The sequence below is a fragment of the Herpailurus yagouaroundi genome, unplaced genomic scaffold (genome assembly GCF_014898765.1).
Source record: "Herpailurus yagouaroundi ecotype Mexico unplaced genomic scaffold, PumYag 195, whole genome shotgun sequence".
Classification (NCBI taxonomy): domain Eukaryota; kingdom Metazoa; phylum Chordata; class Mammalia; order Carnivora; family Felidae; genus Herpailurus; species Herpailurus yagouaroundi.
This window is the reverse complement of record NW_024412426.1, coordinates 18977498-18997476: the sequence shown is the minus strand read 5'-3', so window position 1 is coordinate 18997476 and position 19979 is coordinate 18977498. Positions and strand designations below refer to the sequence as shown.

General features: G+C 40.7%; 1 protein-coding gene across 5 annotated transcripts in view; it reads left to right on the top strand.

The window, feature by feature from the left end:
• Positions 1 to 12713: 12713 nt before the first annotated feature.
• Positions 12714 to 19979, top strand: part of RABGAP1L (RAB GTPase activating protein 1 like) — an 802606-nt gene continuing 795340 nt past the window's right edge. For 3 of the 5 annotated variants that reach the window (XM_040446724.1, XM_040446725.1, XM_040446723.1), the window contains exon 1: positions 12719 to 12916. The gene's annotated coding sequence lies outside the window, so the exon portion shown is untranslated. Of the gene's footprint in view, positions 12917 to 19979 lie in introns of all 5 variants that reach the window. The other 2 variants (XM_040446727.1, XM_040446726.1) reach the window with 2 other exon arrangements.

Genomic DNA, 19979 nt, shown 5'->3' with positions numbered 1-19979 from the left:
TCCCAATACCTCTCTATTTCAAGCTACTGGCACCTTTAGCTGGTTTTCTAAACTACTTTTCCTTTTTTTATTTTTTAAAGTTTATTTAAAGAGAGAGAGGGAGAGAGAGAATCCCGGGCAGGCTCCATGCTCAATGTGGAACCTGATGCAGGACTCAATCTCACTACCCTAAGATAATGCCCTGAGCAGAAATGTTTTTAGCCCACTGAGCCACCCCGGTGCCCCCAGATTGATATTTTTTTTTTTAATTTTTTTTTCAACATTTTTATTTATTTTTCGGACAGAGAGAGACAGAGCATGAACGGGGGAGGGGCAGAGAGAGAGGGAGACACAGAATCGGAAACAGGCTCCAGGCTCTGAGCCATCAGCCCAGAGCCTGACGCGGGGCTCGAACTCACGGACCGCGAGATCGTGACCTGGCTGAAGTCGGGCGCTTAACCAACTGCGCCACCCAGGCGCCCCCAGATTGATATTTTTAAACCATGAACTGATCTTGTCACTCCTCTACTCAAAATGGCTTTCCACCAGCATAGAAAGAAATCTGAGTTGTACATACTACAAGTGGGCCATGGTCTACAAAGGTCCTCTATCATCTTGGCCACTAGCTTACCCCTCCCACTCCCCCAATCTCATCTCCTATCACTTTCCTTTTAATCACTGGCTCCAGTCATACTGGCTTCTCTTCTGTTCTTAGAGCACACCAAGGACTCTGCCACCTCAGGCCATTTGTATCAGCTGACCCTAACATTATAGATTTTCTAACACTTCCTCACAAAGGCCTTTCTTGACTGCCTTATCTAAAATGGCACTTCCTATTCCTTTACAATGTTTTACTTAAAATTTTTTTATTTTTGGGGCGCCTGGGTGGCTCAGTCGGTTGAGTGTCTGACTTTGGCTCAGGTCATGATCTCACTGTTGGTGAGTTCGAGCCTTGCATGGGGCTCTGTGCTGACAGCTCAGAGCCTGCAGCCTGCTTTGGATTCTGTGTCTCCCTCTCTCTCTGCTCCTCCCCTCCTTGCACTCTGTCTCTCTCTCTCTCTCAAAAAAAATTTTTTTTTAAAAAATTTAAAAATATAAAATTTATTTATTTATTTTTTTTAAATTTTTCAACGTTTATTTATTTTTGTGACAGAGAGAGACAGAGCATGAACGGGGGAGGGGCAGAGAGAGAGGGAGACACAGAATCGGAAACAGGCTCCAGGCTCTGAGCCATCAGCTCAGAGCCCGACGCGGGGCTCGAACTCACGGACCGCGAGATCGTGACCTGGCTGAAGTCGGACGCTTAACCGACTGCGCCACCCAGGCGCCCCAAAATTTTTTTATTTTTTAAGTTTTTATTTTGATCTCAATTGCTTAATATACAATGTTATATTAGTTTCAAGTGTACAATATAGTGACTTAACACAATTTTATTTTTCTTAATTTCATTTATCAGCACATTATATTATACTACCATTATATTATACTGTCTATATTTTTTTTACACTGGGGGTGTGTTCCACAAGTACCTACAAGTTATCCTGGACTTCTGTCTCATGTTTATTGTTATATCTAAGCACCTAGAATAGTGTCTTCTACTTAAGAAGTACTCAATAAATATTTGTTTAATGAATGAATGGACATATTTACTATTAAAGTGACCAAATGAAAATGATATAGACATCTTTGACCAATGGGGTGCCTGGGTGGCTCAGTCCCTTAAGCCTTGGGCTCTTGATTTTAGCTCAGGTCATGATTCCTTGGTCATGAGATTGAGTCCCACATTGGGCTGTGCACTAACAGCGTGGAGCCTGCTTGGAATTCTCTCTCTCTCTCTCTCTCTCTTTCTCTCTCAAAAATAACTAAATAAACATTAAAAAAAAAAGAAAAGAAAAAGAAAGCTTTGGCTGAGAGGGAAGTAGAAGGTTTTGAAGTAATATCCCTCTAAAGGCAGAGTTTTGGGAGTAAGGAAAGGTCATATATTATTCTGATTAGGAAAAAAGGTAATCAAGGAATCATGCCAGGGACACAAATCTACTATGTGCCTATATATTCCCTTTTCTTCTTTCTGTTTATCCATCCAGAAGGAGAGTTTTTGGGGGTGCCTGGGTGGCTCAGTCGGTTAAGTGTCCAACTTCAGCTCAGGTCATGATCTCACGGTTTATGAGTTTGAGCCCTGCTTCAGGCTCTGTGCTGACAGCTCAGAGCCTGGAGACTGCTTTGGATTCTGTGTCTCCCTCTCTCTCTGCCCCTCCCCCATTCATGCTCTGTCTCTTGCTCCTTCAAAAATAAACAAACATTTAAAAAAAAAAAAGAAGGAAAATTTTTGGATAAGAGAAAGTTAAAATATGTAGAAATGTAATTCAGTACCAAGCTGTGTAATATAGTCAGTCATTGGAATTATTCTACAAACTGAAGTAGGTACACATATATCTCGGAGGGCTTTTGATTTTTAAAGATGTGTTTGACTTTTTGAAACAGTGTTTATTTGTTTTAGTGTTTTTTATGTTTATTTATTTTTGAGAGAGAGAGAGAGAGAGAGACAGAGACAGAGACAGACAGAACACAAGCAGGCTAAGGCCACAGAGGGAGGGAGACACAGAATCCAAAGCAGGTTCCAGGCTCTGAGCTGTCAGCACAGAGCCTGGTATGGGGCTTAAACCCATGAGTGGTGTCATCATGACCTGAGCAGAAGTCAGGCACTCAACGACTGAGCTACCCAGGAGCCCCAAGTGTTTGACTTTAAAGAGAGCAGGCAAATATGTATTCCAAAGGATTTTTTTTAACTCTGAGATGAAGAATTCAGGGTTTGTTAAAGGAAGGCTTCTTAGGTCTGAAAGTATTCGTGGTGGAGTGGGGAAGAGGATGTAGGCATTCAAATAAACTATCGGTAAAAGTTACTCAGAAAAATACCAACTTTTACTTTGCATATAAGTGACTACTTTGTGATTATTTTTAAAAATCATTTTTTATTCCTGTTATTCTAATAAAGATTTTATTTTTTAAAGCATAATTTATTGGACAACTGCTGGTTCTCTCTTAGTTAAACATGTCCCGGAAAAGACTGGCTATTTGCATCCTGAAGCTGTAAGAAAGGTAACAGGAAGTTGCATAGAAAATTTGAAAGAAGCATTCCAATACGACAGGTGGGATTTTTCACAGTGAAGTACCAGACCACCTAGTAGAAATTTCAAAACAAATTTCCACTGGTTAGATGGTTCTTAAAAACCACAAGAGTCACGCAGTGGAAAGTGGGATTGCATTTGTTAAGTGATATTCTTCAGAGAAAGCAATGTTGTACATCCTATACCCCTCTCACTAAAGTAGAGAAGAGGAGAATGCCTGCTCTTTTACCTCTGGCCTAGTGAGTGAAGATTTTTATAGGATTATTCAGAGAACTATGGTGGGAAGGATGAGGAATAAAGGACTGATACCTGACTCCCCCCCCTAGGAAAATGTAGGGGGTCAGAAAGTGATGGCTTGGCAGGTTCTTTGTTATTGGAGAGGATATGCCCAATTGCATTGGGACCAGTGAGCTCTCTCAGTATTTCTCAGGACAAATGATGCATAAAGCTTCTCACAGACTAGATGTGGGCCACACAGGAGAGAAAGAGCCAGTCCAGAGATCTTTTTTTTTTTAATTAAAGTTTATTTATTTATTTTGAGAGACAGAGCATGAGCAGGAGAAGGGCAGAGAGAAAGGGAGAGAGAGAATCCCAAGCAGGTTCCGCACTGTCAGTGCAGAGCCTGATTCGGGGCGTGAACTCACGATCCGTGACATCATGAGCTGAGCTGAAATCAAGAGTCAGATGCTTAACCGACTGAACCACCCAGGCGTCCCCAGATAGCTTTTTTGACTCTTATCCAAGAGAATTGCCTGATATGTCAATTGGGCTCTAACAGAATGAACAGTATGTTGTGGATATCTGAAAAAACCTGTGACTAAGGAAGGAGCAGCCCCAAGAGTAATAGAATATGTGCCCAGATGTTGTTGCAGGAGTTAGAGCTTGACTGATCAAGCATAAGTCTCTGAGGAACTCACAGAGGTTCCCACAAGACAAAGAATCAGTTTTAAACATCTGCCAATCCCAGCAAGTACAAAGTCATCTCACTGTAGTTCTAGCCAAATAAGACCTTTCTGCTCTCTTTTCCCTGTTCCCTCTCTGCACAATAACTCAGGGATTCCATCACAGTAGCTACTGCATAGGGAAGAAAGTAAATAGGAAAAGGAGAAAGGGCTGACCACATTCCTTTTCTCTAAGACTTTCCTTTATAAATGTCAGACTGAGGCTCAATTTTGTGATTTAAAGTGATTATAAGTTAAGGGAGCAGAAAAGTCATGAGACTTGCTGCAATTTTCACCTTGGTGGCAGGGGGGAAGACTTCCCCCCTGAATTCATTTCAAGAGAACAGTTATGTTTTGACTAGATCTCACAAGTCACATTAGCCCAAGGTGACACATACACAGATTTTCCACTGTACAGTTAGTGGAAATATTTCAGAACATGCAGGAACAAGTCTTAGGAGGAAGTACACATCACAAGCCCAAATTTATAAAATAAAAATTTCATAATTTTGGTATTAGTTTCGTTCACCAATTACTACAGTAGAATCCTGAAATAAAGGAATGTAGAAAAAAGCTCTATGGAAGAAATAAATGTAAAATTTGAATGAAAAGAATTCAGTTTTCCTAAAGTAAGGAAAAAAATGCAGTGTACTTTCAGTGAAATTACCAAACCAAAATGTATTCAAAATACACCTTTTAGGGGTGTCTGGGTGGCTCAGTTGGTAGCGCATGAAGACTGCTGACCTTGGGGTTATAAGTTCAAGCCTCATATTGGGTGTAGAGATTACTTAAAAAACAAGTATAAAGTATACCTTTTAGCCATGGTTATTAAGAAAATAATTGTTGGGGCACCTGGCTGGCTCAGCTGTTTGAGCATCTGACTTTGGCTCAGGTCATGATCTCATGGCTTGTGGGTTCAAGTCCTGCTTCGGGCTCTGTGCTGATGCTCGGAGCCTGGAGCCTGCTTTGGATTCTGTGTCTCCCTTGCTCTCTGCCCCTCCCCCGCTCACACTCCATCTCTCTCTGTCAAAAATAAATAAACATTTAAAAAAATAAAAAAAGAAAAGAGAACAATTGCTAAAATTCTTATCCAAGCTCTCTGTATCAGCCATCCTTTTAGATATGATAGATCCAAATAAACAACATCAATTTTAAAGGAATTACATTATTATGAAACTACTTTGACTCTCTATTCTAAAATCAAGGGAATCAATTAAGGAGTATGCATGTAAAATAAGGTTTAAGGGTAAGAACACTAGTTAGATCCAACTGCAGTGAATAAGACCAAAAATAACAAATAATAATGCATTATATAGGTTTTCATTCTCTATAAGTTTTGGAAGTTGGCATTTCAGAGGGTTGGACCTTCTACAAAGTCATAAGGGACCTGAATCCTTTTAGTTCATCACCCCTCCATTCCTATGGTGTGCTCTTGTATTCTGGTTCAAGATGGTTGCTAGATTTAACCATCGTGTCTATGTTCCAGGTAGCAGGAGGGAGGAAAGAAGAGCCCATTCCTCGTCTTTGAAGAAAATGTCTCAGTTCTCTTTGTCAGACAGAATACGTGGCTGCAAGGGAAGTCAGGAATTGTAGTCTTTTAACTCTGCACATTCTAGTCTTGAATAAATTTGGGGTTTTGTTACTAAGGTGGAATGAGAAAATGGATGTTACAGCAAGCACTCAGGAGTCACCAGCATAGAGACTTAAAATATATTTCTTCTAAGAAAAGGGCTAGGTCAAACCTTGATTACTAACAAGTAGAATTACTGATAAAGATCCTTACATGTACTGTACCTATGATTTCCTTTAAATGCTTGCTTTCCCTATGAAGAAAGAAAAACCCAAGAAAACCTACAACTAAAGAAAAACTACAATTAGTAGGAAACTCAGTAACTTGTTATATTATTTAAGCTCTCTGTTTTATTGAGAAGAGAAGCATCTCAATAATTTCTGAAACAAATTTGGGAATGTGTTCATTCATGCTATTACTCATACAATAAACACTGAATGTCTAGGGACCAGGGGAAGAAAAAGACATGATTTTAGTCTTCAAAGATCTAAAATCTAGTGGAGATAGTCATGAAAAAATTTAAATGTATGGAAGTGTTATAGGTGCTGTAAGAAAGTATGTACCAGCTGTTGTGGGAGCACAGAAAAGAAAGATATTAATTCCATAAAAGAGATAGAAGGTTATGTATCCAAAGTAAGGCAGAAAGTGATGTGAAATTAAATGAAAAATTATTATGCAATTTATAATATACCAAAAAGCATAGAAAATAACATAATTTACATCCATTTACAAGCTATCCTGAACTCAGATATTAGGAATATAATCACAGGACATACTTTTTGTTACAAATAATACCCAAACCTGGATTTTGGTATAAAGTTTGAACTTACTAGCATTGATGTATAGAGGTAAAAACATTATAAACCAATGATCTTCCACAAGGGGTTGTGATTGTAATTAAATCAAAGAGTTAAAGAGTAGTAAGAATGTTTCTGAAATTCGAGAAATGCTAGAGAAAGTGTTAGGGATCTTTCAATACATTCTAAAGCAATAGTGTTTATCATTTAATAATTCTCCATTAGTTTTAGGTTAGGTAGACTCTAATAGAACTTAGACATAATTTTTTTTTCTTTCAAATTTGAAGCTTATTTTGTCTGTGGCAACAGGAAAAGGGACTAAAAACTGTCTTGGGGAGAGGGGTGGGAGGTGGTAGAGAGGGTGTGGGTTTCTCTTGACTCAGAAGAGCAAAGTGGTAATTTTCCTCCCTTTACCATGAAAGTATTTGTAATTTTTGAAGTTGCTTTTCTGCAAAACATATGTATTTAAGGAATATTTCTGATATGGCCAAAATCTAAATTCTAGGCCTGTGGCAAGTACTTCAAGGGAACTTGGGGTCACTGCCAGAGCTATGTTTGTGTGTCTCTTGTAGGGAATGCATCAGGGAACAAGAAGTCTGCTAAAATGGCTGACACAACATCAACAGAGGCAGGCTCCCCCTTTGACTATGTAGTTTCTTTCCGTTATTAAAACATAGAGTTCCTTTTCAATTGTTTCTTCACATTGTTAAAAAAGAAGTTACTTTTTAACCATTTTTCTACATTGTTAAGAAAAAGTAATCCAATCTAGAATGCTAGATAATAACCTAAAAATTTGAGGAAAATATATATTGCCAATTTCAATATTTTAAAAGCTGGGGGTTGCCTGGGTGGCTCAGTTGGTTGCCGACTTTGGCTCAGGTCATGATCATGGTTCATGAGTTCAAGCCCCACGTCAGGCTCTGTGCTAACAGCTCAGAGCTTGGAGCCTGCTTTGGATTCTGTCTCCCTCTCTCTCTGCCCCTCCCCCACTCACACTTTGTCTCTCTCTCTCTCTCTCTCTCTCTCAAAAATAAATAACCATTAAAAAAAATTTTAAAGCAAGACAGGAAATTCCCAGGTTCTAGGAAAAGGAAAACAGAAAACCAGAGCATTAGGGGGAGCTGAAGCCAAGTACATGCTGAAGCCCAATTGGAATAGGGAACATGCTATGAGACTGGAAGACTAAAAGACAATGACCGCTGATACATGCAACAACGTGGATGAGTCTCAGAATAAGTACACCAGGTGAAAGAAGCAACACAAAACAGAATGCATATTGTACAATTCCATTTATAGAAAAGTCTAAAAAATGCAAACTTATCTATAGTGACAGCAGATCAGTGGTTACATGAGGATGGGAGAGAGAGTGGGAGAGAGAAATTACAAAGAGGCCCAAGGGAAGTGTTTTGGGTAATGGATATGTTCACTATTTTGACTCTGGTGATGATTTCATAGGTGTATATGTATCTCAAAACTTGTCAAATTGAATACTCTAAATATGTGTAGAAATATGTGTAGACACATTCAAAAGAATGAAACTGGACCACTTTTTCACACCATACACAAAAATAAACTCAGCATGGATTAAAGACATAACTGTGAGACTTGAAACCATAAAAATCCTAGAAGAGAGCACAGGCATTAATGTCTCTGACATCAGTCACAGCAATGCTTTTCTAGATATGTCTCTTGAGGCAAGGGAAATAAAAGCAAAAATAAACTATTGGAACTACATCAGAATAAAAAGTCTCTGCACAGTGAAGGAAATGATGAACAAACCAAAGGGCAACCTACTGAATGGGAGAAGATATTTGCAAATAATATATCCAAAAAAGGGTTAGTATCCAAAATATATAAAGAACTTATACAACCCAAGACACCAAAATCAAGTAATCCAATTTAACAATGGGGAGAAGACATGAGCAGACATTTCTCCAAAGAAGACACACAGATGGCCAAGAGCACATGAAAGGATGCTCAACGACACTCATCATCAGGGAAATGCAAATCAAAACTACAGTGAGATATCACCTCACAACTGTTAGAATGGCCAAAATTAACAACACAGGAAACAACAGTTATTGGTGAGGATGCAGAGAAAGGGAAGCCCTCTTACACTGTTGGTGGGAATGCAAATTAGTGCAGCCACTGGGGAAAAAAGTATGGAGGTTCTTCCAAACGTTTAACGTAGAATTACCCTATGATCCAAGAATTGCACTACTGGGTATTTATTGCCAAAATACAAAAACACTAATTCAAAGGGATACATGTTCCCCTATGTTTATAATGGCATTATTTACAATAGCCAAATTATGGGGGCAGCCCAATAGATGAATGAAAAAAGGTGTGGTATACACATACATTGAAATATTACTCAGCCATAAAAAATAAAATGCTCCTATTTGCAATGACATAGATAGAGCCAGAGAGTATAATGCTAAGCTAAATAAGTCAGTCAGAGAAAGACAAATACCAATGATTTCACTCAGATGCAGAATTTAAGAAACAAAACAAAATGAACAAAGGAAAAAAAGAGAGGCAAACCAAGAGACAGACTCTTGACTATAGAGAACAAACTGATGGTTACCATAGGGAAGGTGTGAAGGGGGATGGGTTAAATACGTGATGGGGATTAAGGAGTGCACTTGTGGTGATGAGCAATGGTGATGTATGGAATTGTTAAATCACTATATTGTGTACCTGAAACTAATATAACACTGTATGTACACTATATTGGAAGGAAATAAATAAATAAATACATACATAAATAAATTGCAGTCTATCACATGTCATTTATATGTGTCAATTATATCACATGAAGCTGTTAAAACAATCAACAAGCAAGTTCAAGACATCCTTCTTTCTGTTTTTGTTTATGTAATTTATTTGTTGAAGGAATTTGGTGGTTGGCCCTGTAGAGTTTCCCACATTCTGGATTTTCTTGATTGCAAAAAAAAAAAAATTCTTATCTTTTAGAACTATGTAATGAAGAATTTATGGGTGAAATCCACATGAGGGATAGGGAAGAGGAGATTGGGCATATATTGATCATTTTCCAAGCTGAGTAGCACCTGAAGACTGATACTGTTCTCTCTACTTTTTATGTGCTTAAACATTTTTGTAATAAAGAGTTAAAATAAAAGAAGTCCTGAGTCCCCTAAATCTCTTAGAGGTTGAACACAGAGGTCTACATTTTATAATAATAAACTCCCAGAGTGATTTTGTTATATGTTAAAGAGAATCACTGGCCTAGATCAAAGTAGAGGACTCTGATGGTGAGATGGATGTTTGATACTTGCCACAAAGTATGGGAGAAACAGTTTCTGGTATGTGTACTTTCTATTTCTTATCAAATAACAAAAATTGTACATTTATTCTTTTTCAGAGAGATTTATGGCTCTGCCTACTTCACTGCTGAGAAAATTTTCTGATCCCTACATATATACTGATTTTGTTCTTTTTAAAAATGTTTATTTCTGAGAGAGAGAGCGAGCAAGCAGGGGAAAGGCGGGGGGGGGGAGGGAGGGAGAGAGAGAGAGAATCCTAGGCAGGTGCTGTGCCACGAGCACAGAGCCTGATGCGGAGCTCAAACCCATGACACATATTCATGACCTGAACCAAAATCAAAAGTCGAACACTTAACCGACTGAGCTACCCAGGTGCCTCTAATTTTGTTCCTATTTAATTTTAAAAGTGTGATTTTATTTATTTATTTAAAAAAAAATTTTTTTTCAACGTTTTTTATTTATTTTTGTGACAGAGAGAGACAGAGCATGAACGGGCGAGGGGCAGAGAGAGAGGGAGACACAGAATCGGAAACAGGCTCCAGGCTCTGAGCCATCAGCCCAGAGCCCGACGCGGGGCTCGAACCCAGGACCGCGAGATTGTGACCTGGCTGAAGTCGGACGCTTAACCGACTGCGCCACCCAGGCGCCCCTAAATTTTATCATTTTTTAAAAAGTTTATTTATTTATTTATTTTGAGAGAGAACATGAGTGAGGGAGGAGCAGAGAGAGAAAGAGAATCCCAAGGAGGCTCTGTGCTATCATGCAGGGCTCTAACTCACGAACCTTGACATCGTGACCTGAGCTGAAATCAAGAGTCAGATGCTTGACTGAGCCACCCAGGTGCCCAATATTATCAAATTGGGAATTGCAGGCCCACCTGAAAGAAACAGGGTAAGATAAGGTACACTAGGGAATACAGAGACTTTGAGGAGAGAACACATGTCCTGTAGCCAGCCAATTGTCACTATGTAGGTCCGCTGTTTCCAAATCTTTGTTTTTTTTAAAAGAGAATGCCTGTGAAATCTTCTGGCTTTTAACATTAACTTTGGCTAGTTTAAGTACTGTGTAGGCCAAACAAAACAAAACAAAACAAAACCCAACATATTTGTGCATTAGATCTGGACCTAGGCTACTAGTTTCCGTCATATTATGAGCCATGCTCATAATACCCTCCTCCAAAGTGAGAGCTTTAGCCTTTCAAGGGCTAGGGCTGCTAGCATTTGCTAATGGCAAAGGAAGCCATAGAGGGGAGAGAAGTGAGCAGCACACATTATATGAAGGATGTTGTTATTAATTCTTTGGCATGTACTTAAAATTGTTTTCTTGGTGGTGAGGATGAGTTTACACCGAATCACCCTCACCGTCTCTTATTTAGGTTCTGTTGTGACTTGTCTCTTATCTCGGTTCTCTTATGGCATCTCTTATCTAAGTTCTATTGTGAAGAACAGTTCAGTTTTGCACAATGACCCCTGGTGATCAGAGGTGTAACATGTGGCCATAGGTCAGAGTTTGCCCTTTTTGTCAAAAAGCTTCTGTCCAGTGAGAGGCTGTCAGAAGGTAGAAACTATGTCTTTCATCTGTTGACTTCCTCATGGTCCCCAGTGTAACTTTATGTGTACTTTATTTAGTAGAGGTTTGGTACTTATCAGCTTATTTACTAATAGGTACTTGTTTATTAATAGATACAGATGATTTGAGTTGTTCTAAACCTAATTTTATTAAATATCAAACTTCCAGCATTTACTGAGTCAGGGCCAGAGCTAGGTAGACTCTTGGAATACAGAGGTTAAAGGACCTTCTGGGAAGGAGCCCAGAAGGGTAGGGGAAACAGAGAATAGTTGTAATACTCTTGATATGTCCTAGTATCTCTAGACATTTAAATCAGGAAAAGTTAAAAAAAAAAAAAGAGAGAGGGACCTTTGGACAAATATCATATGTCTCAGAGCAGTTTTCGGATCTGATTGGGGAAATGAGAGCAGGGGAATTGAAGGGGGACAGAGGGGGGAGTATTTTAAACTAAACAATTCATTCTAGAGCTCAAACCATTGGACATACACTGAAAGCTTGCTGCACCAAAGGCACTTATTCATACAATTGCATTTATGGAGTACTTCCTGTGAGTCAGGCACTCTGCTAGGCATTGTGTAAGATAGAAAAATGAATGAAGCAGGTCCTCAAGGATTCTCTAGAGGGATAAAATATTGCACAGATTTACCTAGATAAGGTTGAATATATGCGGTGCCACAAACCGATAGAAACAAAGTGCTATGGAAATTAGGAAAATTTACAGTTCATTTCTGGCTGCAGGATCTAGGAAGGAGGATACCTACACTTGAAGGCTCAGTACACAATACTTGTAGAAGAGAAAGAGTTGGTTTCTTTTCACTCTACTATGTCTATCTACTCCCAAGAATAAAATGAGGGCCAGTTTTCTACCTATAAGTACACAGCAGGTATTTTCCCTCTTCTATCTCCCGAGTCCCACACGACGAACCAGGAAGGGAGTGCTTCGCAAGCACACAAGACACCTTGAGAAAGGCACAGAAGAGAAACTGGCGAGAAAAAGTTATTGTTTAAGGTGACTTCCCTGAGGATTACTGTGCATTAAGAGTGAAGACAGGTAAACCAGGTTCCTGGGCAGGAACACAATCGCCCCAAACTTAGAATTATCTAAGAACTGGCTAAGCACTGGGCAGGGCCGTCACCTACCCTGACCGGGGCCCGGGGAGGCCCCTCAACGCGCTCGAACCGGCTGGCCCCAAGGGCGCGGTTACCTCCCCGGAGGGTTCTAACGCCAGGCGAGGGCCTCCCGCCCTTTTCCGGGTCCCTATTCTTACTACCCTGGTTCTATCAGGTCTTCGCTCCCCCGTCCCCTGCCCAACCTCCGCCAGGCAGGGACGTGTACGCGCGTGCGCGCCGCCCCCGAGGGCAGAGAAGGCGCCTCCGCCCTCAGGAGCGCGCACGCCGCGCCGAGGGGCCCTGACGCGCGCGCTCCCGGCCCGCCTCCTCCTCGGCCCGCCCCCTCCCTCGCCTCTTCCTGCCGGGCGGTCCCCCTCTCCCCCCCTCTTCGCTCCCTCCGCCTTGCTCCCTCCGCCCTCCCAGGGCTCTGGCGGCCACGGAGTGAACGGGACGGGCCCGGCCGCAGAGCGCGGAGCGGCGGGTGGGACGTGGGCGCCTGGCAGAGTTGTTCCGGCCCTGCCCGCTGAGACGTGAGGAGGTGAGGCGAGGGCGGCCTCCCAGGGGCGGGTTGGCGGCCGGGCGGCAAGGAGCCGCGGGCCGGGCCGGGGGTGTTGGCGCCGGGGCTGAGCCGTGGGAGGGTCGGTGTGGGGGCCGGGCCGAGCACGGGATGCGAGAGTACTGCGGGGAGGAGGGCACCGGGGCTCCGGGACTGTCGGTCGCTTCCTGGACCCCACAGCTCTGCCTGCTGGTCGTTTCTCCCGGCCCGGGCGGAGTCGGGGCGCCCCTCACCTGGGGGCGGGGTGGGGACTTGGGCGCTCGCCCCCAGCTGTGCCCTCCTGACAGTGCCGCCGCCTCCGCCGCTGCGCCTTGCCTGCCGCCTGGCTCGAGGTCCCTGCAGCCTCGCGTCCGGGGGGCGTGTGGTTGGGGTATTTGCTTACCCACACAGGCTTCTGTTCGTGACCGCTTTCGCCCTCGCGCTCCCCCTGCCTCCGCCCGGCACTTTGCTCCGCTCTTGCTGTTGATGCTTGTGGTTTTGCAGTCTGGGAGGGGCTGCGCCCTGGGCAGATCTCTACCTGCAAGGAATGCCCCGCTTCAGAGTTGACCTCCTGGCCGCGAAAGTCCTCCGTCCAGGTGTGGGTGCTTAGTGTCCTGATAACTGAGTCAAAGTTTCTGAGACTGGTCTAGTACTTTGCTCGGGTCGCCAACGGTGCAGGGCTGGGCAGTGCGTCAGCATGTGGAAAGGGGCTACCAGCCAGCAGAAGGTGGCCGAGTGCTAGAGGACTGGACTGACAGGGTTTGTTTCTGACCCTGGGGCAGTGCGTCCAGGTGCTTGTGTATTCTCCTTGTAGCTCTCACGATTATCTTAGAACATGTACCAAAACGTAGGTGGTCACTTGCAGAGTTGAGGGTTTCCTGCAAGTGAGGAGAAGAGCCAACCTCATTATGCTAATTAGTGGTAAGGAGAACTTTTGCTTGCTGGAGAGATTTCAGCGGTGACTGGAAACTGATTTCAAGGCCTGCATTTTAGTACTGGAAGGTTTAGGGATTTTTAATACACTTAAATTTTCTTGTACTTGGTGGGAGGTAGGTGGTTGCTTGTTACAGTTCTGAAAACACAATTTCAAGAAAACATTCTGACTTTTCTTATAGCAGTGTTTACATATGGCTTCTGTACTGTAGAATAGCCAATACTATGATGTCAGAAAATAAAAAATGAAGTTTGCTTGTGGTCAAATTGGAAGTGGATTTTGTCCATGGAAAATATTGGTCCACCAGCTGCTAGCACTGGAAAACTGGTCTATGATTCATTATCTCAAGAAAGAGCCCCATGTGAAACACAATGAAATTGCAAAGGAGCAAGACCAGATGAATTTCATCCGTTTGTATTTAAATGCTCACCTGTTTGGTGAGTTAGTTGAGACTGTGAGTTAGACTGGTGTGTATATTAATTCAAAATGTGCTCTGATATTATGTATTAATAAGTCATCTTGGGAGAAGTGGATGTAGTTGGGCAATGCTGATATGAGAACATGTTATGTAGCCTACATTATATTCTAGAAAGCTGGAAACAAGGTAGTAGATCCCAGTACTATTGGGACATGTGGTGAATAAACCACCCAGCATAAAAAGGTGTGACAATACATGTGTGAAGTTGTTGTTTTTTGGCCTGAGTTATTTGATGGGAACTTTAATATACAGTATTATGGTTTTGCTATTCTGAGAGTTTTTGTTCCTTTTGTTCCTGTCTCATGATTTAGATAGTTTTCTTTTCACTCTAGTAGTTATTTTTTTTTTCAACGTTTATTTATTTTTGGGACAGAGAGAGACAGAGCATGAACGGGGGAGGGGCAGAGAGAGAGAGGGAGACACAGAATCGGAAACAGGCTCCAGGCTCCGAGCCATCAGCCCAGAGCCTGACGCGGGGCTCGAACTCACAGACCGCGAGATCGTGACCTGGCTGAAGTCGGACGCTTAACCGACTGCGCCACCCAGGCGCCCCTCACTCTAGTAGTTATTATACTATTTTTTGAATGAAACAATTTTATAAGGCATATGAAAAAAGTTTTCATGTTTATCAGCTTACCAGCGTAAAATTTGTGACTTGTAAAAAGTTGTAATTAAAAAATTTTTCTTTGCTTTAACCCAGATTTCAACTCAATTGTATATTTATTTGAACTCAGATGATACAGAATTAAAGCTGAAAGTCCTTTTATCCATTCTTAATGGAATAGTTAAGGAATTCTGTTGTGCCAAGCAAAAATATTATGAGTGGGAGACACCCAAGTTCAAGAGATTAACTTTGAAGACAGTAGTAGCTAACTAGCAAAAATTTCTTGCGTTGAGGGTATAGAACTGGATCTGCGTTCCATCCTACCATTGTCTTGAAGAGGTGTGGGGATGATTATGGCTAGAAAGAGGGTGTTTAGAGAATAAAGTAGAAACTGTAGTCTGTGGGATTCCCAGGCACAGAGCGTTTTTTGTTGTTTTTTTTTGTTTTTGTTTTTGTTTTTGTTTTTGTTTTTGCTATGTCTCACAAGTTTTAATGAGTTAATGCACATATATAGCTCTTGCTTTGTAGGAATAGGTCAGCCACCGGGTCTGAGTCTGACCAGCAGAAAAAGCTGTTCCAGCCTCTGGTACTGCAAAAGTAGCTCAGCTTCTTATGAAGATAGTCTTATGAGCATTTGCCATGACTAACAGTGGAGGCAGAGAAAGTACTGCCTTGAGCCTGAGTTATGGTAAAACATACATTTTGGAGGAGAGATTTAATACTGTGAACATGGAAGAAGGTCTTTCTTGACTTGTGCCTTTTCAGAGTGGTGAATAATTTTCACTTTGGTCAGTATTTGAGATTGGGTATAAATACATGAATGTCAGTGAACCCCTAATAAGGAAGAGTTCATGGAATTTAGCAGAACTTGTATCTCAACATTCAACTTTTCATATTTCATTTACTTTCCATATTCACTCATTCAACAGGTAGGATGCCATAATTGTTTGAGGATAGCACGTTTGTGCTCATGCTGACTCCTTTTTGTCAGATTTTGGTACTTTTTGGTGTAATTTTTGGGGATTTTCCATGGAAGCTTCTAGGCATGTAATTAGTTGATGTGGAGTTAGATTTGGGCTACGATTATTTGAAATTCTGAGCCTTCTTGTTTTCTAAATAGCTTTAAAAATAGAAAACACAATTCTTTATAAACACTCATGAAAAATCTGGTTACAGACTGTGTTGTTGTCTAGAACAGCCAAGAATATATTCAAGAAACTTCCCCTCTCCTTACCTAGTTTAGTAAGCTTAAATAAGAAATAAAGTTTGTTTTTTTTTTTCAATAAAAGCCTAATTTTCCCAGAGTATCAACTGTTGGATGTGCTGTTTTGTTTTTTTTTTCCCCCCTCCTTGCCTGTTCTAAATTCAACAAGTACATGTCTCTAGTCCATGGCAAAAACTTAATTCTAGTAGGGAATTCTCAGAAATGGGAGGTCTTGTTTGGGGATGCAAGCTTGTGCTGGAGAATTTGGCTGGAAAACATCAGATATAGAAATTAACTTTTTTATAGCACTGTTTTTTTCTGTACCTAGGGTTCTCAGTGGGGTGGGGGCATGGGCACAAATGTCACAATTACTTGGATTTTTTTTTCATATTATATATTTTCTCTTCCTCTCCTCCTCTCTCCCCTAACCCTTTGCTAAATGAACCACTGTTACTAGTAGGAGTGTGTTTTGTCCCTAAGGTGTGTGGGGCTGAACAAAGGCTGAGAACCTTGGCCCTTTGCTGATACTTCCTAAACCAAATTTCCACTCCCTGTAAGTTGCCGTCTGTTGATATCAATAGGGATCTCTGTAACTCTCATTTCTGAGGAGAAATACATTTTGGTGGTAAAGAGATTATGTATATAACCAAACTCAGAGTAAGATTTATTGCATTGTGGAGGACACATGGAAGAGACTAGGAGATTGTTCAGCTGAACGTTTATGAAACTGTTTTGACTGGAACTTACAATAAGAAACATGTTTTATACCTTAACTTAACACTCCCCCACCCACCCCATGTGCCTGTGTACAAAGTTGAAAATTTGGCAAAACTATACTTATCTTTTCAAGACCTTGCTGGAACTGGCTCATTGTACTGGCTTGTAGAAGCAGTGTGGCTTTGTCTTCCTCCCTCGCTCCGTGTTCAGTGACATGAGCTTGAAATTGGCCGTGGTGTGAGAGCATGTAGAAGTATATAGTTCAGGGCCTTTTTCTCCGCTTCGTATAGCCAGTTTTTAAACATTTTCTGCGCACTGCTGCCTACAACACACTTTGATGTTTTCTATTACACTTCATTTATTTAAAAAAATGCTGGGTTTGGACTCCCAAATTGATTTTATAGCCAGCTAATGATAGATAACAGTCTATATTTAAAAACTGGTTTGGTCCACCCTCTCCTCTTTGCAGGTGAACATACCAAAATGTTGAAGTTCAAGGTCAGATGGCTAGTTACCAGTAAAGCCGGGTCTCCAGAATCCTAGTAATCTGGCCTTGTTTCTAGTGGACTTCTCTACTAACCCAAGCCATTTATGTAGCTCAGTTGAAGCGCTTACTATGTTCAAGACATTGGTTAAACGGTTGGAATAGAGTTTGAATAAGGCATGGACTTTGACCCTAAGGCCTTTATGTTTATGTAGGGATTAGATATGGAAACAAAGCTACTATAAGGCAGAAAGTAATGTGTGGTAAAGAAATAAAGATAAGGCACTCTAAGAATTTAGAGACAGGAGGGGGCGATTACTTTTGGTTGTAAGGATAAGGGAAGAGGTGACATTTTAACTGTGCTTTGAAGAATAGGTAGGATTTGGACATGTGGAAATAGGACAAATAGTATGTAAAGAAAGGCCTTTCTATACCAGGGGCCAAGGGTGATCAAAGATCAAGAGGGAAAGGACTAAGCAAGAAAGAGCATCAGATGGTGAAGAGCCTTAAATGCCAGTTTTCCTTTCTGCTTTTCAGTTTATCTTTCCTTTTTGACTCTGGAGTCATCTAGTAGTACTTCTTAACATTAGGCTTTATATATATGCCTTGCTCCTGATTAGAATATGACCCAGAGAACACTTGAGTATTCTTACAGTAAAAGCTGAAGGGAAAAATTATTAGTGTTAAGGAAGCAACCTTGTGTTTTCCAATCCTAAAACTATTGGAAAGTAAGGGAAAATATTTTCTTTGTGAGGAGATACTATTATTTTTTGTTTTGCCAGATAGCATCAAATTGGCTGTAGTAGAGGAGGGAGCAGTTTTGAAAGTATTTTCAAAGTGCCTTTAAAATGTGATTTCAGAATGGATGGATCTTAGTTTTTGGAGGCAGATCTGGTTCAGGGAGAAAGGTAGTCTTTACAGATCCATGACTGGGCTGACTAGCTTTCAGAATTTAGGGCATCAAGGCAAAGTATTTTTTATGACATCCAGATGTGAGGGATTGATAGATTTTTATTTTTATTTATTTATTTTTTTACTCAAAGAATTTCAGCATTTATGCTATTTGACAGGCTGTATGACTGAGGATGTTTTGAAGTCCTGGATGGACCTTGCCTTGTTCCACAGGTGAATTAGGTGGCTAGAAATGAACATAAGTGACAGTAAGGTATGTCTGTTAATCAGATTGACTGGTGATAGCTCTCAAGCTTTTCTGTCTTCAGATGATTTCACACTTTACTGCTTCTAAGTAAGATGATGCACAGTCAATTTGAAGAAGCTTTAGTTCTTTTTGACCTCTCAGTTCTGTAAAGGTAAAAGCCCTTTTAGAGTGTTGCCCAGGTAACAACAAATACACAGACTGGTAGAAGCATGTGGAAAATTTTGGTAATCTTGGTGATGAAGTTGCTACAGTAAATAACTGCTTAGTTGGTAGAAGCTGGGCTACTTCTGGATGGTTGACGAAGAATTTTTAGGATGAGCTTTTGTTCCAAAATAAATATGAATTGTGTCTTTGCCATTCTGTTTTCCTCATTTATTTAAGCTTCTGATACGTAAAGTTTGTCCTGTCATTTCAGAAGGTTTCAGCAGTTTCATATGAACTGCTTCACAGGATAGCACACCCCAAATAGCGTGATAAGAGTTCAGATGCAGCATGCCTCAGATACCTCACACCAGTTGAATGGAGTAGCTAATCGTGTCAGTACAGGGTTGTTTTTTTTTTTTTAATTAATTTTTTTTGAGATGTGTTAGGCTTCACAAATAGAGTTTGTATGATATTGATGTCTTTAAGCTGTGTGTTTTCTACAGATATTCACATATGCAAAAATGTGTATTATGTATGTATACAGACATGCACACCACCCACTAATTGTTGGTATTTGTAGTGAGAGTATGGTCTACCTGGCAAATGCCTAAGAACAAGTGGTCATACTCTTTGAAGGCTATCATGTGAAACAGTGACAAATATGACAGTAATGCAAACCCAAAGGGACTTTTTGCATGCCAAATTTCCAGGAAAGGAACACATTTAAAAAGGCAAGTGTAGGACACATTCATGTATCAGTGAAGGATTTCTCAACTTTTCCTCTACCCCACATATACACCCATATTCTGTCCTATTTTTTAGTAGTAAGCAAAATCGCAAGACTTCAAAATCAGACTTCCACCACAGGGGATGCAAAGAACAAACACTATTTTTAGAAAAACTACAGACCTGTGGTTTTCACTTTTGCAGATTTAAGAGATATATAATACTAGTTTTTGATAAACCATACAGAATATTTATTTTGTGCTTCAAGATGTATTCATTTTGAGGTCCTATGCTAAGAGCATTGAACAAATGCAAATCGCTAGTGGTTAATCAGGAATTTCCTTGAGTAGTTTCTCTGTGTAGTAAATTTATCTTGGTATGACATTTTAAATAGATATATTTTAATTTAGTGAAAAGTCAACCACTGAAGGGAACCTATATATATACTGGCAGACAATATGGTTTCTTAGGTTTTTGTTTTTTTCCTTAGGGTGTTTTATAGTAATTTTGTTACTTTGGCTTCTGAGGCCATCAGACCTCATTCATTTATTATTTCCACCAAGCTCTTCCCTCATGAACTGTATTCTTTCATGTTATTTAAAAAAAAAATTTTTTT